General features: G+C 43.4%; 1 protein-coding gene across 1 annotated transcript in view; it reads right to left on the minus strand.

Moving 5' to 3' along the window:
• BRINP1 (BMP/retinoic acid inducible neural specific 1) overlaps nucleotides 1-25036 on the minus strand; it is a 197265-nt gene that overhangs the window by 83629 nt on the left and 88600 nt on the right.

Here is a 25036-nt window from a genome sequence, read left to right on the forward strand (position 1 = left end):
AAAGATCTTTTTCTTCAATCCAGTCAACACACATTCACTGAATTTCTGATCTTATACCAGGAATTGGCAATTTAAGGCCGTCCTTTACTTAACTCAAATGTTTCAAAGTTCTTAAAAATGATTGAACTCAGGGGACAACAACCTATGGCCCACAGACCAAGTTTGTGCCTCTGACTGTTGTGGAAGTAAATTTTTATTAGAACACAGTCATACTCATGTGTTTCTGTATTATCTGTGTCTACTATCACACTATAATCTCAGAATTTAATAGCTGCAACAGAGACCATAGGGTCCACGGAGTATAAAATACATACGATCTGGCTCTATAGTGAAAATGTTGGCTGATGTTGGTTTAATCCATTGAGCTGGCCAGTCAAATGATGCATTTTAAGGAAATAATAAAAATGCTAGATTCAAGATTTATAGATTGAGCTACTCAAAGAGATAGATCATTGAATTCTGTATTTTTTTAAAGATTCTTCTGCCCTAAAAATATTTTAAAAACACCGGACCAAAGAAAATCAGAAAAGAAGGATGTTTCCCAGACAGCCTGCCTCAAGCTCCTTTAAGACTAAATAACAAAGTCATTACTTAAATACACATTAGAAGTCATAGATTTAAAAAAAAGAAAAGCCTAGATCACACCTGAGTTAAGAAAAGAAACATGTTTCAAGTGAAATTTGTGATTTGATGATTAAACAAGGTAATTGATTTCACATACGCAATGATGAAAAAAATACCATGCAGGGGTCGATGGCATGCTCAGAGGTATGTGATTGCCCACGAGCTGCATGAAGAAGGAAGGTACCACCGATTTTCCTTCTTGGGGGATGAGCTGTAGTGCCATGAAACCCTGGTTCCAATGGCCGGAACTGTAATGACCATCAAGAACTGATAGCGAGGCCAAGTGCCCACTCAACAGAGCAAGCTTTTTCTGACTGTCAGAATGAATCAAAATAGAACAGGTTGCCCTGGGAAGTAGGGAGCCCTTGTCTAAAGATACAGGAGCAGAATTTGAGTCACTGATTGACAGAGATGCTTATGGAAGGGATTCAGAACCCATGCAATCACTGGGGAGTGTTGCTGTTGCTGTCTTTACTGACTGGGAGACCCTGTGTGTCTCAGAAAAGAACATGAGGAGCTGTCTTCTGAGTGCCCAGGTGAACTGGAGATATTTCCTTGTAACCATTTGACAGGTCTCCTGGTCTCTCAGACACCAGGATTAACAATAGTTATGGGAGAGATGGCCTATTTAATTATTATTTTTAGTCCTGAGTTAATTGAATGATACTCTGAAACACATTGAGAGATGCCAGCCACCTGCTTTATGCCATGGCTGCCCCCAGACTCTGAATGTTAATTTTATTTTCTCTTCTAAAGCACCTAAATACAGTTCCTCTCTGTCACAGGATCCTTCAGTCTCTCCCTCTCTCTCTTTTTTGGCATCCCTATAAAAGATGAGCAAGTTTTATTTTTCCTGGGCATAAAGCTATTTTAATGGCCACATCCATCCTACCAAAGTCACTGTCAATCAATGATTCTCCTACAAGTTCATTTGGTACTTTCCAGAAGAATCCAGCTCCCCCCTCTCCTACACAGATGCTTATCCACCTAAATTCATAGACTTAGCCATGAGTAAAACTTCTTTCCAAACACTGGACATGGTTGACTTTTCAGATTGATATGCATAAAACATAAATATATAATATTGGGCACCAAATATGGGCCCAGTGCTTTGTGTTAAGCACAAGCGCCCTGGGCAGTGGTTATAATCATCTCCATTTTATAGATGAGGAAACTCAGGTTCAAAAACCCACCCAGGTTTTAACTCCAGCACACTATGCACACACTAGATGCGACTTACAATGACATGCAACCTAAGATTCTATTTAGCAAGCTAATTGCTGGCTATGAATTGATATGAACTATTCTTAAACTAGCTTGTATTTTTTGCATTTTCAGAACGGAACTACCAATATTTTGGCCTCCTTAAGGGCTAACATTCGGTCTGAAAGAATGAGCACTGGCCTTTGACCAAAGGCATCATAAATCTACCATCTACTGTACCATAATAATCTGGGCTATCTTGGAAAAGCCATGATTTCTCTTTGGACTTCACTCTTCCTATCCGTAAAGTGGACTGCTGAGTTGGATGGGCAGCCAACAAAAGTTGGATGACTTTTGTTTAGACATGAAACAAGCTGGATTTACAAAAGGCAGAGGAACCAGAGATCAAATTGCCAACATCTGCTGGATCATCGAAAAATCAAGAGTTCCAGAAAAACATCTACTTTTGCTTTATTGACTATGCCAAAACCTTTGACAGTGTGGATCACAACAAACTGTGGAAAATTCTTAAAGAGATGGGAATACCAGACCACCTTACCTGTCTCCTGAGAAATCTGTATGCAGGTCAAGAAGCAACAGTTAAAACTGGACATGGAACAACAGACTGGTTCCAAATTGGGAAAGGAGTACACCAAGGCTGTATATTGTCACCCTGCTGATTTAACTTGCATGCAGAGTTTTGTTTTGTTTTGTTTTGTTTTACAAAGTTGCTCAGTTGTGTCTGACTCTTTGCAACCCCATGGACTATACAGTCCATGGAATTCTCCAGGCCAGAATACTGGAGTGGGTAGCCTTTCCCTTCTCCAGGGGATCGTCCCAACCCAGGGATCAAACTGGGGTCTCCTGCATTGCAGGTGGATTCTTTACCAACTGAGCTTGCAGAGTACATCATGTGAAATGTTGGGCTAGACGAAGCACAAGCTGCAATCAAGATTGCTGGGAGAAATATCAATAACCTCAGATATGCAGATGAAACCATGCTTATGGCAGAAAGTGAAGAACATCTAAAGAGCCTCTTGATGAAAGTGAAAGTGGAGAGTGGAAAAAGCTGGCTTAAAAGTCAACATTCAAAAAACTAAGATCATGGCATCTGGTCCCATCCCTTCATGGCAAATAGTTAGGGAAACAATGGAAACAGTGAGAGACTTTATTTTCTTGGGCTCCAAAATTACTGTAGATGGTGACTGCAGCCATGAAATTAAAAGACGCTTGTTTCTTGGAAAAAAAGCTATGACCAACCTAGACAGCATATTAAAAAGCAGAAACATTACTTTGCCAACAAAGGTCTGTCTAGACAAAACCATGGTTTTTCTAGTAGTCATGTATAGGGGTGAGAGTTAGACAATAAAGAAAGCTGAGCACCGAAAAATTGATGCTTTTGAACTGTGGTATTGGAGAACACTCTTGAGAGTCCTTTGGTCTGCGAGGAGATTCAACCAGTCAATACTAAAGGAAATCAGTCCTGAATATTCATTGAAAGGACTGATGCTGAAGCTGAAATGCCAATATTTTGGCCACCTGATGTGAAGAACTGACTGGGAAAGATTAAGGGTGGGAGGAGAAGGGGACGACAGAGGATGACATGGTTGGATGGCATCATCGTCTTGATGGGCATAAGTTTGAGCAGGCTCCTGGAGTTGGTGTCAGACAGTGAAGCCTGGTGTGCTGCAGTCCATGGGTGGCAAAGAGTGGACACGACTGAGCGACTGAACTGAATTGAAACACTGGATTCATTAAGTCATTATTTCAAGTAAGTTTTTGTTTGTTTTAGAGCATTTACCATGATTCTGTCTCTACTTTAGTTGCTAGGGTTCCAGAAAGAACAATACAGAACTTGAATTTTTCCGGGGAAAACACACAGGATAATTTTCAAATAAATATTCTGTAAAATAAGTAAGTTTGATATAAAGGGCTTCTCTGGGAATGGGGATGGTCACAGGATCCTGTCTCTTCCTTCACCACCATACCCCTTTGGGCTAAGGAGCCCAATTTGAAAACTCAGTCCCAGGCTCCATCTGTGCTTTGTTAAATGGGATCCATAAGCCACCTGCACCAGAATTCGCTGGGAATCCATGTTAAAATACAGAAATGAAAACTCACTCCAACTTAGCAAAGGTCTCAGCCTCTGCCTTTCTAACAAGCTCCCAGGGGGCCCCTCTACAGAGCAACATTGAGAACCTGAGGACTGAAGGGCTCTGGCGTTTCTACTCCTTTGGACACTCTTCCCATCACTCCCTCCTAGTAAACTCTTTCCCGACCTCCTGGATCTCAGCTGAGCATCACTTCTCCAGGAAACTTCCCCGTCTTCTCCAGCCAGCTCTGGCCCCCCGACCGCTGAACACGAGTGGCAGTCATGGACACGTGTGACAGTTTATTGTCATCCCCTCCATTAGACAGTAGCCTCCACGGGGCTGAGACTGTATTCATTTGGCTTCATTGCAATCCTGGAACTCAGAAGTGCCCAATAAATAATCCTTAAATAAATCAAGGCAGTACAAGTCTATGAATATTTTTTCCTCTACTTTCCAGCATTAAGAAACTCATTTTTTAGGCACCTCTGCAGTCAGATTATTTCACTTCCAATGCCTAGCCCCTGGAGTCTGGCAAGTTACCTCAGGACTCTGTTTCCAAATTGCCCAAGTCTTCTGTGACTTCCTGTTTCTATTTATTACCACACCCTGTGCCAGGCGTAGGTGGAGGTGGCAATTTAAACCTCAGAAGTGAGGAATTTTGGAATTAATCCTCAACACCTTAGTGCTTTCATTTTTCCCTTTTCCAATCAGTAGCACATCTAATAAGTCCAGAGAGCGGCAGGAAAGGATTCTTATGGGATTAAAGAAAATGAGGTTCATAGCCAAGACACATGGAGGTGCAAACGTCACCCACCTGACTCCCCTGCTTCAACCTTGACAAGTCTACAATTCCTGCTCAATATCACAGCCAGAATTATCTTCCCAAAGTGTGGGCTGGCTCTTGCGGCTGCCTCCACCTTGTTGGGAAGCCAACAGTAAGCCCTCACTGTCTACAAAACAAATAGGAAACGATCTGGATTCTGAGACTTCTCATGACCAGAGTTAAACCTGAAATTCTTAGCTCCTTCGTCTATTACCCTATCCTTACTCTGGTCAAATTGAACTGCTCTGTGATCCATTCAGAACTCATATCAATTTCCTTACATGTTTCTTTTCTTTTAAATTTTTTTACTGGAATACAGTTGATCTACAATGATTCAGGTACACAGCCAAGAGATTCAGTTATACATATATATATATATATACACACACACACACTTTCAGATTCTCTTCCATTATAGGTTATTAATAAATATTGAGTACAGTTCCCTGTGCTATCTAGTAGATCCTTATTTATTTTATATACAGTAGCATATATCTATTAATCCCACATTACTAATTTATCCCTCCCCCTTCCTTGCAATTTTATGAAAATTCCAGAGCTCAGCCACCACCTAAAACACATTCCAGATCACCTAACTCTTGAGGGGAATGCCTGCTATGCAACTACTTACTTCACTTCCTTCTTCTTCATCTCTAATCTCCCCTGGCCCTGGCTGGTATGCAGCTTAATTTTTTATTAATATCCCTCAAATGTGCAAGCCCAGGGGCTTCCCTGGTGGTCCGGTAGTGAAGAACCCACTTTCCAATGCAGGGTGTGTGGATTGGATCCCTGGTTGGGAAACAGATCCCACAGGCTCCGGGCAGCTGAGCCCACACCACAGCCAGGGAAAAGTGCAGCACGCCGCAGTGAAGACCCTGCATCCACAACCAAGGCCCGACACAGCCAAAAGCGGGGAGATACTTTTTAAATAAGTGTTCAAACTCGCTCTTACCTCCAGGCTTCCCTACCTTCATGTACTATTTTCTGCTGGGGGGAAAAAAAAAAAAGGTTCTTCTACTTTACTTGTTCCTTCTTACTCACCAAGAGAGAGCATTTGGCACTTCTCCAAGTATTAATATGTATTACCCTGTACTAGAGTGCCTTTCTGTCAAGCAGTAGTCAAGATAGCTGTAATACCAGAGATGTATTTTGTAAGTAAAATCTATAGGATTTGCTGATATGGGGGTATGAAAAGAAGAGAAGAACCATGGATGCTTTGGGTTTGGAGTAGAAGTAACTGGGTTGATAGTAATGTCAGTAGACAAAAATGGAAACACTGGTTGAGGAGTACAGTTGAAAAGAGAAACCAAGAATTCCGACTTTGATGTGACACATTTAAGAAGGCTACTAAATGGTTGGCTATATGAGCCTGAGTTCAGGGAGAGGTCTAGGCTGGGAATATACACGTGTATCATCAGGATAGATTCTATGACACCATGAGAACAGGTAAGAACAGATGAGATCATCAAAATATGGGCATCAGAAAAGAGGCCCAAGGACTGAGATGAGAGTGTTCCAATATCTAGAGACTGGAAAGAGGATCCAGCAAAGACACTGAGAAGGTGATCGAAGTGAGTAAGGAGGATCAACGGGAGAGAGGGTGAGTAAACACAGTCATTTAATTAACATACAATTGTATTTCTTTACCATCGTTCTTAGGAACTGGCCTCTGCTCACCCCTCCAACTTCATCTTCTCCCACTCTTCTCCCATTAACTGCACCGCCAACCTCGGTGGCCTTTCTCTGTCCTCAGACGGGCCTGGATGCTTTGGCTCCCAGTGCCTTTACAGCCAGAAGGGGCCACACTCCCCTCACATCTGCAGGGTGATGCCCTGGCCACTAGCTCAGAGAGGCAATCTGTGACCACCAAAGCCAAACTAGCCCCCACCTCGTTACCCAATTTTCATTTACTTAGGACAGTTGCGTCACTGTCTGCAGTTACTTCATCCATTTGTTTATACTTTATTATCTTCCTCTATATACTCTTCAGGCCCCAGCCCTTCCCCCACTACAACCTGAATTCCAGGAGAAAAAGGATATTGTCTTATCCATTGGATGGTTCACCACATGAGCCTACTGACCCTGCCCAGAATTTATTAGGTGCTCAATAAACACATGTTAAACACAAAGAATTCACCTGTCCAAATCCCATCCATCAAGACCAAAATGAAATCTTCTCTCACTTCTGGAAATTTCCTTAACACCTCTGCTTCAAGGCAAATGTGAGACAGAGTAACATGTTGTAGAAAGAGGGCAGGTCTGAGCATCAGGTTAGAACCGGGCTCAAGTCCCACATCTGCTTCTCATCAGCTGGGTGGCCTCGCACTCCTCATGTGAACTCTCTGGGCTTGTCTGAGGCCCTTCTTGCCCAAGTTTCTTGTTAGACATAATGGATGTAAAGGGCTGGCCATATAGAGTTCATAAGCGGGGAGGAGTATCTCATAACTGCCATCCTGTCCTCCCCTGCATTACCCGAACCTCTCATGACCCTGGACTACGATTCTTTTGCATGTAGGGTTTGTTCCCATCAAACACTGTGACTAGCAATGCCAGTCCCTCTCTGTCTGGGTGCAGGGACTTGCCATTTTCTGGATTCCTTGTCAATGCTTGTGGAGTGATGCACCCCTCCCCTTCCTCAGGGGCATGCAGGATGTTTAGCCTGAGTTTCTTCCACTTCATATTTACCAGTGTCTTATCCTGTCCAGTACTTGCATTGGGATTGTGGGAGTTTGCCCATATAATCCCCTGCTGGACACTCTTACTTCATGGCTCCCTTCCACTTTTTATTCTTCCTTCCCCCGCCCTCCCTTTAAGCTAACATTTATACAGTGCCTTCCAGTTTGCAAAGCACCTTTCAAATATCTGAGTTTAATCCTCAAGGTCGTCCTATGTGTTGAGACTTTTATCTGCTCCGTTTTTTAAATGCTGAACCTCTGGCTCCATAGGTATGTGATTCTGAACACTCTGCTCTCTCCACTTCGCCACACTATCCACTCATCCATTCCACTTTTCACTCATTCATGCATGCAATACACTCACTCAGCAAATATCAAGCCCCAGACACTGTTCTAAGCATTTGAGATCTATCAAAGGACAAAACACTCACAGATCTTTCCTTTCTAAATTTCTTTTCTAGTAGGAGGAGGAGGACAAAAAATTTTTTAAATGGTTTAAGCAAGTAAAATAAAACATGCTACATACTATGGGAAAAAAAGAGAAGGTGGAACACGGTCAGGGAGATGGGGAGTGCTTGCAGAAGGGAGCACAGTATAAAATAGGATGGTCAGTGTCAATGTTACTGAGAAAAGACCTGCAGGAGATGGGGAGTGAGCTATGTAGGTTTCCAAGCAGAGGAGATCCCAGGAGAGCTGGTGACCATAGAGGAGTGTGTGACAGGCAGGGAGTAGCAGCAGGTGTGGTCAGAGAGGGGTGTCTGACCATCTAAGGGTTTGGTGACCACTGTGATATGATGATGTTGGTTCTTATGCTGAAATAAGTAGGGAGCTATTGCAGGTCACTGAACTAAATGACTGGCATGACCTAACTTACATCCCACTCAATGCTGATGAGAACGCAGTGGAGCAAGAGGATAAGAAGGAGGCTTCTGCCATCATCCAGGAGAGAGAGGACAGTGGCTTGAACCAGGGAGGAACAGGAAAGGGCACAAGCAATGGGCAGGTTCTGGGTTTGTATTTTCAAGGTAGTAAACATGCGGTTTCCTAACAGACCAGATGAGAGATATGAGCAAACAAGGGGAATCAGGGAAGAGTAAACAGCATTTGGCTTGGGCAACTGGAAATATGACTCTTTCATGAACTGAGATGGGGAAAGCTATGGGTAAGAAAGCTTTGGCTGGTGATGGGGAGAGGCAGTCAGAGGTACAGGTTTGAACCTGACATACTGAGATGTCTACCTAACATCCAGGTGAGATGTTCAGTGTGCAGCTGGGAATACAAATACAGATTTGAGAGTGAAGTTTGGGCAGAAATATTATTGATATGTCTCACTCACTTTCAGAAATCATCTGAGTGAAGACTTTTTCAACCCACCAATAAGTGCCTACTATTTAACTGGTAAATGTGCTAGATTGGTGTTCATATGTCTGAGAGAAAATGAGCAAAGTTCCTGCCTCACAGTGCTTACAGTCAATCAGGAAGAGTCAACATAATAAATAAATAATTATGGTAATTACTTATGATAAGGTCCTTGGCAGGGGAAGTACAGTGTGTAATGGGATTACATAGCGGTGGCACTGACCTAATCTAGGGGTTTCCCTGAAAGTTTCCTGAAGGAAGGGATATAATAAGACGATACCTGCAGAAATATTTAGCCAGAAGCACAGGAAAATGAGGAGTATTTCAGGCAGAGGGAATAGTGCAGAGGTGAGTGAGGATGCGACATATATGAAAGAATAAGAAAAGTTTAGAGGGGATCAGGTAGGTGTAGGGTGGAGGGCTTGGTGGACATGATGAAAGAAGACGCTAGAAAAATGGATGCTGGCAGATCATAAAAGGATTCATCTAGAGGATAATGAAGAGAATCCCATAATAAGAGGGCAAATTTAGACAGTTTAGAAAGCGCTTTCACAGACTCCCCATCAGAGGAAAGGTCTGTGAGATGCTATCAAAAGGATTTTGTTTGTCCCAGTTGGTGGTAGAACCTCTCCTGTAGCTACTCAAGACTCCATTTATCTTAAAGAAGGGAGGGAGGGAGGGACGAAGAACAAGCAATCCCTCAGGACGGCCAGGGTGTGGAGTTACTGTGGGAATCTCAGGCCCAGTCTTTCTATGCATTAACCGAGGCCAGACCCTAGCCTGATCTCCTCTTGGGTTTTGGCAGAATGTGAGCAGGCAAAGCAGAGGTACCAATATCATGAGAAGCCACACGCCTGGCAAGAGCAGAGGGATGCTGGGTCCACCTTGGTATGCATCATGTCACTGAGCACCGGCCAGGGAGAGAGGAGGGCTGCTCACCACTGAGCGAGATCCCAGGAGAAGTCACTAGGTTCGATTCGTGGATTTTTCACCCATTCATTCAACCTGTGGACAAGAGCTGCTGAAGGTGACAGGAAGCGGGTAATATTCAGGAAGCATTTGCACGGGACACATGGCACTACAAAGCCCGCCTTAGATCAGGAACTCCTCCCAGAGACACAGTCTTTGTCATCAGTGGTGCTTCTCCTCTCAGTACAACTGATTTCAGCAGGTCTCCTGTGTTAAAGTTGTTGTTTGAGCCAGATCAAACAACAGCCTTGAACCGAAGCTGATTTGAGGGCCACCTTTCCCCACGCCTACTCCACGCTGAACCCAATCTTGAGCTTCCCACTCCATTATAAGGACAAGATGTATGGGCCAGGGTAAAGCAGAAGGGAGCACAGCAGTCCATTTCCCAGAGCAGGCTGATCAATACCTTCCTTTCGAGGCCCCATCCTGGAACACACCATCTAATCAAAGTCCATGACTCTGGCCCATCCTGGGAAAGGAATGGGACAGGTGGGAACTTCTCAGGCTGGTCCAGCTGGTGCCCAGCGTGACTCGCCCAGCAAGTTCTTTGCTGGGTGCTAGGGACCTAACAGTCAGACACACCGCTCCTCTCAAGGAATTCCATCTGGCAGAGAAAACTAAACTCGAAGCTCTGTTACATTGGGGACCACCTGGAGTTCTTGATTTATTGCATCATCCCGAGAGCTTAGCCTGTCAGACCCTCACTATAAATATTTATGGAAAATGGCACATACATTGGGGAGAAAGGTGAGTGGGAATTCGTATGATGGTGCAGACATGTCCTGCTGGAGGCGCTGGCAATGGAGACGGTGCTTTCAGTAGACATGGATGCGGCACATGGGTGGGGGAGCAAAGGGATGGATGGGTGGTTGGGGTCACAGAGAGGCCAAAAATTATTTTCAATCTGGGAACCCAAGTGCCTTATGCTCTGGGATAGAAATCATTCAGTTCACTCTGAGAGCTGCCAGAGGGATGCCCGAATGCCTGAAGCATTTGGGTCCAGATGTCCACACACAGTAGGAGAGCTGATGTCATGAGATGAAATGGAAGAGCTCGGACTGTGAGCTCTGACACTCAAAGCATCACCTGTGATGTATTCTGGCCAAAAAGACATATCCTGTACCTAAGCAAGAGTCCAGACCTAACCTCCAGTTTACAGGAATTACAGGGGACAGAGGGGCAGGATAATCAACACCACAAACGAAGACCCTACAAATAGTGCTCTGGATTCTTCAACCCTGAATATCCATTGGAAAGACTGACGCTGAAGCTGCAACAATTTGGCCACCTGATGTGAAGAGCAAACTCACTGGAAAAGACCCTGATGCTGGGAAAGACTGAGGGCAGGAGGAGAAGTGGAGGACAGAGGATGAGATGGTTGGATGGCATCACTGACTCGATGGACATGGGTTTGAGCAAACTCCTGGAAATAGTGAAGAACAGGGAAGCCTGGTGTGCTGCAGTTCATGGGTTCACAAAGTCAGACATGATTTACCGACGGAACAACAACTTCACAAAATCAGGATTATTAAAAAATAATAAATAAAGGCTGGGGTAGACAGTTTTATATGACAAGAGATTGGAGATACTAAAAAAAGAGGCAATGAAGCAATCTATGAATTTTGATTGGATCCTGGAAATGAAGAACAGCAATGAAAAGAATCTTGAAGAATATTGAGGCTATTTGAATAAATATATACTATTTATTAGGTTGTATTATGGGACTATTGTTAATTTGCTAAGGGGTTTTAATAGTATAATTATTTATTTACTATGAAATGTATGTATTTATTATTTATAGGAAGATGTATTAATTATATTAATAAATTTATTTATTATTTATGCACACTCTTATTCCTAGAAGAAGCATGCAGAAATATCCTAGGAAGAGTAGGGGTGTGATGTCTGCATTCCTGTTATTTCTGAGAAGGAAACAGAGAGACAGGGAAAGAGAAAGCAGATGTAGCAAAACGTGAACGATTTTCAAATCTAGGTAAAGAGTATATACAAACAGAAACAGATTCACACACACAGAAAACAAACTTATGCTTACCAGAGGAGAAGAAGGAGAGGAATAAATTAGGAGTATGGGCTTAAGAGATACACACCACTATACATACAAAATAAGTAAACACCAAAGATTTACTGTATAGCTCAGGGAACTATAGTAAATATTTTGCAATAACCTATAAAGGAAAAGAGTCTGAAAAAGAATATGTATATGTACACAGATATATGTATGTATACAGATATGTATCAGAGAAGGCAATGGCACCCCACTCCAGTACTCTTGCCTGGAAAACTTCAGGGATAGAGGAGCCTGGTAGGCTGCAGTCCATGAGGTTGCTAAGTCGGACACGACTGAGCAACTTCACTTTCATTTTTCACTTTCATGCATTGGAGAAGGAAAAGGCAACCCACTCCAGTGTTCTTGCCTAGAGAATTCCGTGGACAGAGGAGCCTGGTGGGCTGCTGTCCATGGGGTTGCACAGAGTCAGACATGACTGAAGCGACGCAGCAGCAGCAGCAGCAGCAACAGCATACATATATATTTATAAACTGAATCACTTGGTGTACAGCTGACATTAATACAACATTGTAAATCAACTATAGTCCAATAAAATATTTAAAAATAAATAATTTGGAGGGGGTGTTGGGGGAGAATCAGTTCAGTTCCGTTCAGTCACTCAGTTGTGTCTGACTCTTTGTGACCCCATGAATGACAGCATGCCAGGCCTCCCTGTCTATCACCAACTCCCGGAGTTCACTCAGACTCACGTCCATTGAGTCATTGATGCCATCCAGCCATCTCATCCTCTGTCTTCCCCTTCTCCTCCTGCTCCCAATCCCTCCCAGCATCAGAGTCTTTTCCAATGAGTCAACTCTTCACATGAGGTGGCCAAAGTACTGGAGTTTCAGCTTCAACATCAGTCCCCCTCCAATGAACATCCAAGACTGATCTCCTTCAGGATGGACTGGTTGGATCTCCTTGCAGTCCAAGGGACTCTCAAGAGTCTTCTCCAACACCACAGTTCAAAAGCATCAATTCTTCAGTGCTCAGCCTTCTTCACAGTCCAACTCTCACATCCATACATGACCACTGGAAAAACCATAGCCTTGACTAGATGGACCTTTGTTGGCAAAGTAACGTCTCTGCTTTTGAATATGCTATCTAGGTTGGTCATAACTTTCCTTCCAAGGAGTAAGCTTCTTTTAATTTCATGGCTGCAGTCACCATCTGCAGTGATTTTGGAGCCCAAAAAATAAAGTCTGACACTGTTTCCACTGTTTCCCAACTATTTCCCATGAAGTGATGGGACCGGATGCCATGATCTTCGTTTTCTGAATGTTGAGCTTTAAGCCAACTTTTTCACGTTCCACTTTCACTTTCATCAAGAGGCTCTTTAGTTCCTCTTCACTTTCTGCCATAAGGGTGGTGTCATCTGCATATCTGAGGTTATTGACATTTCTCCTGGCAATAGTTACATGTATATGTATGGCTGAGTCGCTTCACTGTTCCCCCGAAATTACCACAACATTGTTAGCTGACTATCAGTTCAGTTCAGTTGCTCAGTCGTGTCCAACTCTTTGCGACCCCATGAATCACAGCATGCCAGGCCTCCCTGTCCATCACAAACTCCTGGAGTTCACTCAGACTCAAGTCCATCAAGTCAGTGATGCCATCCAGCCATCTCATCCTCTGTTGTCCCCTTCTCCTCCTGCCCCCAATCCCTCCCAGCATCAGAGTCTTTTCCAGTGAGTCAACTGACTATAACCCAGTACAAAATGTTTTTGGTGTTAAAAAGAATAAAATAAAATAAATTTTAAAAGAGTATAAAATTGCTGATTTTCACTTTTATAATTTTTCAAAATTTATTTTCTTCGAAATATTTCAAAAACATTATTTTAAAATTAAAAATTGGGGGAAGTTAGTTTTAGGAGGTAATCGTATATAGTATTGCACTTTGTGTGGTGTTAGTTGCTCAGTTGTGCCTGACTCTTTGAGACCCCATAGACTGTAGCCTGCCAGGCTCCTCTGTCCATGGGATTTCCCAGGCAGGAATAGTGGAGTGGGTTGCCATTTCCTTCTCCAGGGCATCTTCCCAACCCAGGGATCGAAGTCATGTCTCCTGCATTGGCAGGCAGTTCTTTACCCCGAGTCACCAGGGAAGCCCAGTATTGCACTTTGCTATGTATTAAATATATATGTGAGTGTATGTGTATATGTGAGTGTGTGTATAGGTAGATAGATAATGGATAATAGATTGGTAGACAGGGAGAGTACTTCAAAGAGGCATTGTGTTGGGGGCGCTGGTCCGGGGCATCCATGTTGAACTGAGTGTCAATGCTGAATTCTTAGGAGCGGACGAAACCATTCTCTCCCGGAATACTGTGGAACAGGCCTCAAGGGCCCCCACCTGCAAGTCCTGACAAGCCAGCTCCACGGAGCAGGAGAGCCAGCTATCTAGGCACAGCCTGAGTTGCAGAGGGGCAGCCCAGAGGAGACACAGGCCCTGTGTGTGCTGAACTGGCTGCTTCCAGGCATTCTCTTCCCACACCATTTCCTGCTCTAGCGACAAACATCAAAGACCAGCTTCCAGCTCCAGCTTGGCCAAATGGGCCTCGGCAGCTACGCTGTGGAAGCCGCCGCTTCTCTCTGACGTCTGTTTCTGTACCAGCGCCCTTGCTCCTTCCCTGAGTACTCGGGGTAGTCTGCATTTACATTGTATTTACTCATGCTTGTAAGTGAAATAGAGAGCAGTTTGGGTGTGCGCTCCGTCCCTGGAGGCGGTCGTCAGGTCAGAGAATGCGGAGCCTCGAAAGAAGTGCGTACAAAAATGCGGAGCCTCGAAAGAAGTGCGTACAAAATCCCGGCTGGAACCGCACCGGAAGCAGGGGCACAGGGCGAGGCGGCTTCCTGCCAACAAGCACCGCCTGGGGAGTAGAGAGGGACAGCCACTCTACATACTGATAACCTGCCCTGGAGATAAAGCTCAGAGAACTCTGCAAAACAGAATGGATGCAGGACCCTACTTCTGGCTCTAGCGTCCAAGAATGCTGCGAACTTGGATAGTGATTTCTGCTCGCTGGGCTTCAGTTTCCCCATCTACAGACAGAAGGTTTCAATATTGTTTCCCTGAGGTCCCTGTCAATACATCCTGTGATTCTTTGTAACAATTAAAGGGCAAATGAATGTAAACTCTGGCTAATTATTTTTTAACTGATGTGTTTAAAGTGCTTTACAATGTTGTATTAGGTTTTTCTGTACAGCAAAATGACTGAATTATTTATACATATTCTTCAGATCCTTTACTATTACAGTTTATTACAGATACTGAATAGATACTGTGCCATACAGGAGGACCTTGTTGGTTATCTGTTTTACTATATATACTATGTATCTAATCCCAAACTCCTAATTTATCTCTCCTTCCCTTGCCCCCTTGGTAACTCTGTTTTCTATGTCTACTTCTTTTTTTGCTTTGTTTTATTTTTATAAATAAGTTAATTTGCATCTTTTTTTACATTCCACATGTAAGTAATATCATATGATATCTGTCTTTGTCTGATTTACTTCACTTAGTATGATAATCTCTAGGTCCATCCAAATTGCTGCAAATGGCATTTTTTCATTTGTTTTTTAAGTGGTTAAGTGCATTCCACTGTGTATATATACCATATCTTCTTCATCCATTCATCTATCAATGGGCATTTAGGTTGCTTCCATTTCTTGGTTATTGTAAATAGCACTGCTGTGACCACTGAGATACATGTATTTTTTTTTAATTAGAGTTTTCTCCAGATACATGCCCAGGGGTGGGATTGCTGGATCATATGGCAAGTCTACTTCTGTTTTTTTAAGGAACCTCTGTGCGGTTTTCCATTGAATCCTTGCTGATTCTTAATCTGAATCCAAAATGAGGCCAAAGATGTTGGGCAAATGGAAGGACAGGACTTTGCTGGGTTTGAGGGGTAGTGAGGATTCAAGTGAGGAAATGAAAGGGACAAAACAACTGCAGGGCTGGGAGCCCTGTGAGCAGGGGAGGAAGACTAGATTGAGCACAGGCTGGGAGGTGGGGGGCCGCATGCAAGCTCTGGCTCACTGAGTCCAGCTCACTCTGCAAGGTCCAGTACAGCCAACACCACTTCCTCCAGGAACCTTCCAGATCTCCAGTATTTGCCCTGCCTCCTCTCCAGCCTGAATTGGTTGGTTCTTTAAAATGATCTCCTTAGTGCTCCTTAGTACCAGTTATTGACCACCTACTCTGAGCTATGTGTTTCAGATACTATCTCACTCAACTGTTTCAGCCAAAGGCCAAGATGAAGATGTAAAAAATCAGCCTCAGAGAGGTCACGTTACTTGCCCAAAAGCACCCAGCTAGACCAAATCTCTTCACCCTATTTCATTCTATTTGTCCATTGCTTGTATTCCTCCTGGATGAAGAGCTTCGAAGGACAAATCATCTCTCCCTGGGTACTCTCAGGTCCTGACACCAAACTGAAGCTGACTATCAAAATGCAAACTCAAATGCCTGGGCCTAGATACAGACTGTAGCAGGCCAGGAAGCTAAAAGCAGAGAATGAATGCCATTGGCAACGTTACCCTACTGAGTCAATCACATTATATTTATCCTGAGTCATCCCCCAGATTGGCCAGCCAAGGAAACCTCTGCCCTCCTCTCTCCTCCCACCCACTGGCTGTGCTCTCTAAATGGCAGGTGTTTCCCAGCTCAGAGGAACAGAGAGCACATTGCAGGAAATGAGGATGAAGGGAGAAGCCAGCTTCCCGCTTCTGGCCTTGAGTAATCCAGGTTTCCAAAGCAGGACACAAGAGAGTGAGGGAACAGGAGGCAGTTGCAAGCTCCAGTAGGAAAAATAAAATGAAGGGTAAACACAGTTAAGTGACTCAGCTGTAGCAACAGAGAGATGGATTTGGTGGAGATTACAGAGAACCTGTGAGAGCACATGTGCTTCTGCCAATGGATGGAGCAGGATGGGACTAGACTCACTTCACTGGCTTGGACCTTACTCGCTGTGACTAAGCACAGACCTGGAGGAACACACATTCTTTTTCTGGGCAACCCTGAGAAAGTCCCTCCAACTTGCTATGAACCACGGTCCTTTTCTGCAAAATGGGAGGGGTAGTTCCAGCCCTGCCAACCTCATAGGTCAGCCTCAGAGCCCAAATGAGAAAGTATGCGCAGAATCAAATGAGTACCCATTCTAAAAGTTAGGAAATGGGACCTCAGAGAGGTAAGTTTGCAGGAATTGTAAGGCATCAAAGGGTGACTCCAAGTCACAAAGAATAAATTCAGCACTTATCTTGGAAGATCTTCTATTAATAATTAAATTCTCTGTGTATATATCACACATATATGTATATATACTGTACATGCAACATGTATACAAACATGTGCATGTATATATAGAATATGTATGTAGTATATACATGTACACAATACACTATGCTATGTATGTTATGTAATTACAATATTTAATGCTTATGATAACCCTGTGAGTTAAATCGTTTCTCCATTTGTATACGAGAAATGGAGGCTTAAATGGGAACATTAGTTACCCAAGGTCACCCATAGGTAAACCCAGAGCTGGATTTGAACTTAGGATTTTGTTCACCTGTGTATCTCAACTATTTCATTACTGAATTCCTGATAATGGGTGACTGGAGTTCATAACGCGTAACCTAGATTTTAATAAGTACTTTAGGCTTATAAAAGTCTCACTTCCAGTCAGTGGGGCACCTTCCAGTCTGTGAGGACGTATCACAGTTTAACGTCAAACCATTGCTTTCTTTCATGCTATTTTGCCTACCTTTGTGTACATACCGATGACTCCCCCCAGACCGTGAGCTCGCCCTCTAGGATGCTCACTGCACTCTGGTCATCTCTGCCCCCTCTTCCTCTGTTCAGCATAGTGCCCGGCTCAGAGTAGTGGCTCATGAAACACATGCTGAGTCCACAGGACCCCCAGGCCCACTGTTCTGACTGACGACTATAAATGGCTGTAAGAGTTGGACTGTGAAGAAAGCCGAGCACTGAAGCATTGATGCTTTTGAACTGTGGTGTTGGAGAAGACTCCTGAGAGTCCCTTGGACTGCAAGGAGATCCAACCAGTCCATTCTGAAGAGATCAGTCCTGGTTGTTCATTGGAAGCACTGATGCTAAAGCTGAAACTCCAATTCTTTGGCCACGTCATGCGAAGAGTTGACTCATTGGAAAAGACTGATGCTTGGAGGGATTGGGGGCAGGAGCAGAAGGGGATGACAGAGGATGAGATGGCTGGATGGCATCACCAACTCGATGCACATGAGTTTGAGTGAACTCTGGGAGTTGGTAATGGACAGGGAGGCCTGGCATGCTGCGATTCATGGGGTCACAAAGAGTCAGACATGACTGAGCAACTGAACTGAACTGAACTGAAGGTGTTAAGAAGAGGTGGGGAGGTTTCACGCAGTCTTAATTTGACGGACCCTCCAAGACTGACCCCCAGAATGAACTCCACTGTTGGGCAGGTCCAGTGTGGCATAGCGGATGCTTGCAACCAGGTCTGCCCCATACCATGAGATCTTCTACATCCTCATAAGGAGCAAGTACCAGTCACACCTGCAGTGCTATTTTCACTGATTTTTGCTGGATATTAATTCCAAGGCAAGAGTTGTGAATCTCTGGGCACTTGTTACCTTGATGGGGCATACCCTACCAATGGCCCACATTCTACAGGGTACAGGCATTAAGGTTATATCAAAACCAAGCCTGCTACCTGAGAGGGGCGTGATCCCCATCTTCTCTCAGACTTCTGCCCTTTCCTGTTTTCCTTTTCACCAGCCCTGCACCCCACCCCCTACTCCCTCACCCACAGTTTCTGCTTCTTTTCACTTTTTCTTTATCACTGATCTCCTTTATTTCCTTATCAGTTATCTTTTCTTCCCTTCTCTCCTTTGGTTTCCCCCTTGTGACAGCCAGAAAAACATCTTTACTTGAGGACTCATTTTCCTAAAATATCTAGAGCAGTAATCTTAATTGGGTACTTTCCTAAACATATCCAAAACAAGGTCCATAAGCTTCCATCATAATATTTCCTAATGACAGTGCATTTATGTTTAATTATCCAAGCAGTACGTGAACACATTGTCTTTTGTTTTTTTCAAAAAAGGTTGTAATTAAAGATAATCACCATTATCAGGGCAAAACTTTCCTGATTTTTCTTTTTCATTTACATGTGTATAAATACACTCTTAGAAAATATAAGTATTGCCGTGTGTGTGTGTATTTAATATATGTGCAGAACACTAGCCTGTGGATTTTTCTGTAACTTGCATTTTTGTCCCAGCAAATCCCCTATAGAACATTTTAATGTCAATTAAAATGGTTGAGCTTTATTCTTTTTAATTGCTTCAGAGCTTTCTATACTATAAAGTGCAATGTATTTTAACCTCCTAGTGGATATCCAGGCTACTTCTAATATTTTAACTATTAGTTTACAAATCACTTGGCAATAATCACCATGGTCCATACCTCCCAGAATAGGGAGGATGTTTTTCCAGGGAGGATGCTATCAGAGGGCATTCCTGGATCATGGGATTTGCACATTTAAAATGATACAGATTCTGTCCAACTGCTTTCCAAAGCAGCTACACACATATATTTTTCCTTCTTAATTTCATTTGCAATTATCTGTGGGTGCCTCACAGTTTGTTTATCCATTCGTCTGTTGTAGGGAATCTGATATGTTCCCCATCTTTACATTTTTATTCTTTTCATATCATTTCCTCTTTTCCTTCCTTCTTCCTTTTCCCCAAAACATTAACTTCTGCAACAAACTAGAGGCATTGAAACCTCTGTAAAGGAAACTGAGAATGCACCGATTTGCAAAGGTCAGCTTCTACTGGCTCATGGAAGCTGATTCTCTGGCCTTCCTCCTAACACCATGCTTAGTGGCATCAAGCTGGGAGCTTAATGGGGAGAATACTTGCACCATGGAAACTGACAAATACTAATCACCAGAGCTTCTGTAGTGAGGGAAGGGTACACATTGTAAACGGTTGTTCAACACCAGGAACAGCCGTTAAGCATCTACCAGAGTACCACTGATCCCAAGAGAGAATCCCACCATGACAGAACTAGAGAAAAAGCCCAAAGCTACTTAAAAGACCCAAAGTGAGTGGTACAGATTAATACAGATGAATAATGGGTACCCGACGGTCAGAATGAGGTGACTTTCATCTTGAGTTAGGACAAAAAGGTTATAACTTTACAGAAAAAGAGAAATGTCCCAAGAAATGTAAGCCTCCTGGAAATATCTGGGGGCAGGAAGTATGGCATCTATGACAACAGCCTTGAAGGTCATTGTGAGGACAGCCCACCTCATCTCCTATTTTCCCTTACTCTTCAACCCCCTTGTTGAATATATTTGCAGAAGGGGTCACCAGTCTCTGCTTAAAGATTTTTCATAGAAGCAGAGAGCAGAACAGTGGTTCCCTGAGACTGGTTGGATCTCCTCGCAGTCCTAGGGACTCTCAAGAGTCTTCTCCAATACCACAATTCAAAAGCATCCATTTTTCAGCGCTCAGCTCTCTTTACAGTCCAACTCTCATATACAATGATGTGCTAGGGCTCAAAGCGAATCAACAACAGAGCCAAGCTTAACATTGATCTTCCTAGGTACTTGCCAACGTTTTTTGTAGAGAAGAGAAATAAAGCAACAAATTCAGGCTATTTGGGAAAAGTTCAGTCTGACTTAATGAAAAGGCTGAACAATTTAATACTCGAAAACAACCCAATACCATTCAGTGCATATAGTAAGTAAAATACCTGTCCCTATTTAAAGACTTGGGTTGGTAAACACCCACTCCTTTAAAACCGAACTCAGCTCTGTGATTAAGGGGCTGGGACTCTGCCCTGGCCCCAGGCTGGGCCAGCGCCCCACTGTGGGGCTGTCACAGTCTCCTGTCCATACATCCACTATCTGCCTGGCCCACCATGCCATATGAGACCTGAAGGCCTAGAGAGAAGGGGCTTGGGTCTTACACATTGTCTTCAACACCTAAAATGGTATCTAGTGGCCGATAGGGGATTAACACACATGGCTCAGGTGAAACCCAGTGGGCGACTCTTCATAGGTAGCCAATACTGCGTTCACATCAGTCGTGCAGAAGAGGGTGGAAATTAGTTAAACAAGTGTTGATCATTGAAACCTGCACTAATAAACTGATGAAAATAAATTATAATTAACATATCATTTCCGTATACAAGAGAATGAAGCCTCTAAAAATGCTTAAAATGTTTGCATGAAAGACTGTCAACAGCGCTCTGGAAATGGTGTTCATGCCAATTTATTATTTAGCAATTTTCCTTTCAAAAGAGTGAATAAAGGAAAGCTCACTACCTGCCCAAATCAGCACAAATTCTGAATTACTGGGGTCAAAATTAATGAGGCTTATAAGAATGTTCATATGCTTTGACCTAATAATCCTTCTCCCGGGAATCTGTCCTAAGGAAATAATTCAAAAGAAAAGTGTTATGTGCACAAAGAGGATCCTAACAGCCTTGTATATAATTTTGAAAAGATGGCAATAAAATAAAATGCCCAACATAAGGAAAATGGTAGATGATCTCAAGAGAGACTTCCTGGGATGTAGGCAAGTGTTCAGAAAATTAATGTTAGAGTTATGGATTTATAGGAAAACGGAAAGAAAGAGGAGGATGCAGGGTTTTAGATCATTAGAACAAGAGTAAAATATCTTGTCTTTGCGATACAGCTGAATTAAGCCCAATTGAGGTTTAACAGTAATTATTTAGGAAGCCTAACTAAATCAGGAATCTCACTACTCAATTTATTGCCTAATCATCTTCCAGCCCCAGTCATCCTTTACTTCATTCATTGAATATCTACTTTGTGTGAGGAGGAACTTAGGAGACCAAGAATGAGATAGGATTCCTGTCCTCAAGGATAATCTGGTGTGAAGCACTGGCCCCAACTAGGGTAGCACAATATAACATCCAATAGCTCTTCTAATAACAGAGCCAGAGACGACTGGTTAATTCTGAAACAGCAGAGGTATATGAAAAAAGACTTTTTAGAAGGGAAAGCATTCAGCTAGGTCTTGAAGACTGCTTAGGAGCTTAACTGATGGCAGAAACGTAAGTAAACCATAAAATGTGTTTCGAGGAAATGAGGGCCTTCCTGGTGGCTCATTGATAAAGAACCTGCCTGCCAATGCTGGAGATATGGGTTTGATTCCTGGGTTGGGAAGGTTCCTTGGAGAAGGAAATGGCAACCCATTCCTGTATTCTTGCCTGGGAAATCCCATGGACAGAGGAGCCTGATGGGCTACAGTCCATGGGGTCACAAAGAGTTGGACACAACAGAGCAACAGCAGCAACTAGGGAATGGGGACACACTCAGAACCACCAACACGAAGGTACAGGAGAAGGAGGTGGTGGCGACAGTTGTAGTTTGGGGATGGATGATGGAGGGACCTTGAGTGCCAAGCCAAGGAGCCCAGCCAACTCCGCTTACACTGATTCCCTGAGTGTAGAAATGAGACAGGCTACCAATAGGTCAGGAATTACACACAGTTCTCATTGCTCACTGCCTTTCATGCCTGGCCTGGCGGAGATACTTCTCCTTATAGGGGATGTTTTATTCTGTTTTTAAGAGCTCTTCATTTGTCACTTGGGACAGGAAGTTGGAGCTGGTTGCAGTCGGCAATCCATCAGCCTGCCTTTGCGGAAGAACTACCAGGAAAGGAGTCTTCCTCCACCGTCTTTTAGTGTTGGTGTAAGCCTTCAAAATTCACTTATGCAAGTGTATGAAGAGAAAAGGAGGAGAGGAAGAGGCATGTTGATGTAAGCCTTCAAAATTCACTTATGCAATGTGTATGAAGAGAAAAGGAGGAGAGGAAGAGGCAGGGAGAGAGAGAGAAAGAGATTAAGGATGAAAGGGATTTCCTATGGACCTGTGAGAATAAATCACCATTAACAGGGAATATGAAGACTAGAGGAGGGGTGTTCCTTTTCGAAAACCATTAAAATCACTTGTTGCTCTACTAGCTTAGATCTCTGTATGTTTATTTCTTTTACTTATGCATATATAAATCTAGCATCTGCCTACAGACATACAAAACTTCTTTCTTTAAGCAAAAATTGGGCCAAGTGAGTATGTGCAACTTGCTTTATTCTTCACATGACAATATATCATTTTTCCCCCAGATCAGGCAATCCCCAAAGATTGCCTCCATTCCTTTTAGTGGCTTTGTGGTATTACAGGGATGTCCCCTGATTTATTTGACCAACTCTTATCAATAGATATCCAGGTTGTTTCCATTGCTTTGTTCCTTTTTGGCTAGTACAAACAGTGCAATACAAACAGTGCTGCAGAAAATGCCACTGTAAATGCACCTGTGTACACACTGCATTTCTTGAAATGGATTGCTAAAGTAGAATTACAGAGCCATTGGGTACAGACATACTGAAATCTCAAAAACTTCCATCAGTCAGGTCTGGAAGTGTTGGCTTCTCCACATCCTCTGAGGGTCTGAACAGTTTGGTCAAAGCCTTTCCCTCCCTGGCCTCACTCCGACCCCTTTCCCTTTCAGAATTATCACCTGCAGAGGAGATATGGCTGCTGAGGAGTGCGTAAACTGGAGGATGGGGCTGAAATGGAAAGTGGCTGAAATTCACTTCGGAGAGGAGGCAACATGACACTTGGGTCCAGCTTGGCCCTGCAGTTAGCAGTGCCCACATGCTGGCCATGGCCCCTCCTATGAGACCCAGTAATGCAGGGCTGAGGCAATCTGGACCTTGGCTTTCAACCTGGGAGACAAGCAAATTGGCCATGATGACTGAGGATCTCTTGATATCAGCAATTCCAGGAAAGGAAAAATGGAGGGAAGGCAGGATAGAGGAAGGGAGAGGAGAACAGAGAAGTAATGAAGAGGAAGAAGAAAAATGGAGAAGAAAAGAAAAAGAGAGAAATCAGATAAAGGATGCAGTGAAGATGCTCATCTCCACTCACTGTTACAGAAAAGTCTTTTAAAAAATTCAGTAGGTAGCAATGCCAGGAAGAAAGAGGAAGGGATTACAAAAGGAAAGTGAAAAACAAGAATGTTGTTCTTTTATTTTCAAAACCTCTAAATTTAATTTTGCCCAGAATTTTTTTTTTTTTTTCATGTGGAGTGAAACCAAGTGGAGAATAATAGCTGGTCACGGGGGAGAAAGCGAGGGACAGATTATCTCTTGGGCTGTGTGTTTTCGTGTGTACAGAGATACAAAAGAAACCTCTCTGCCCCCGGGAAGAAGACGGGGTCTTTTCTCGCTGTTGTTGTTGTTGTTTAGTCGGTGCTAAGTCATGTCCTGCTCTTTTGCGACTCCATGGACTGCAGCCCACCAGGCCCCTCTGTCCATGTTGTGTTAATCACAACTGCCCAGCACACCAGCCTCACTCACCACCGCTGCTTAGATTCCTCTTAAACTGAGGCTCGGACCTGACCCATGATGCAGAGCTGCAGAGAAGGAGAAAATGAACCGCACGAGGAGCTAACCGAGACTGCGGTCTAAACCTGCCCTCGCTGCTTCTATAATGTATCTTGGGGCCTCCTGTGACATTTTCTAAAATGAAGGGGTTGAAACAAAACAATGGTCTTCAGTGTCCCCAGATGGATCAACAGCAGCATCACCTGGAAATCTGTTGAAAATGCAAACTTCTTGACTCTACCTCAGACCTACTGATCCAGAAACTGTGAGTGGGGTCCAGTGAGCTTAGTAAACCCACCAGGTGATTATGATCCAGGGCAACCACTGAATCAAAAAAACCCATAAAGGTACCTTCTACTTTCACGGGACACAGCTTAGGCTTAAGGATTAAAAAAAAAAAAGGGGGGAGGTGGGGTGAAATTAAAAAAACCTCTTTTTTCATCTCAGATCCTCCAGGGGAGGGCTACACTGACACGCGATGCTATCACCCCTCCTACTCCCCGCTCAGGCTGGCTAAAATCGCGGTCCTTGGACCAGCAGCATCAGTGCCATTGGGGAACTTGCTAGAAATTCACAACCTGATGTTCCCCTCCAGATTTACTGAATCCAGATCCGTGTTTTAAATAGGATGCTGAGCTGATCTAAAGGCACTTTACAAAATGAATCCACCACAGGTATACATGTGTTCCCCATCCTGACTAATACAATTATGTAAAGTTTAAAAATAAAATTAAATTAAAAAAAAAAAAATAAAGGCAGTTTACATTTTCAAAGTCTACCACCAGATCTCTTCTTTTT

The sequence above is a fragment of the Bos taurus genome, chromosome 8 (genome assembly GCF_002263795.3).
Source record: "Bos taurus isolate L1 Dominette 01449 registration number 42190680 breed Hereford chromosome 8, ARS-UCD2.0, whole genome shotgun sequence".
NCBI lineage: Eukaryota > Metazoa > Chordata > Mammalia > Artiodactyla > Bovidae > Bos > Bos taurus.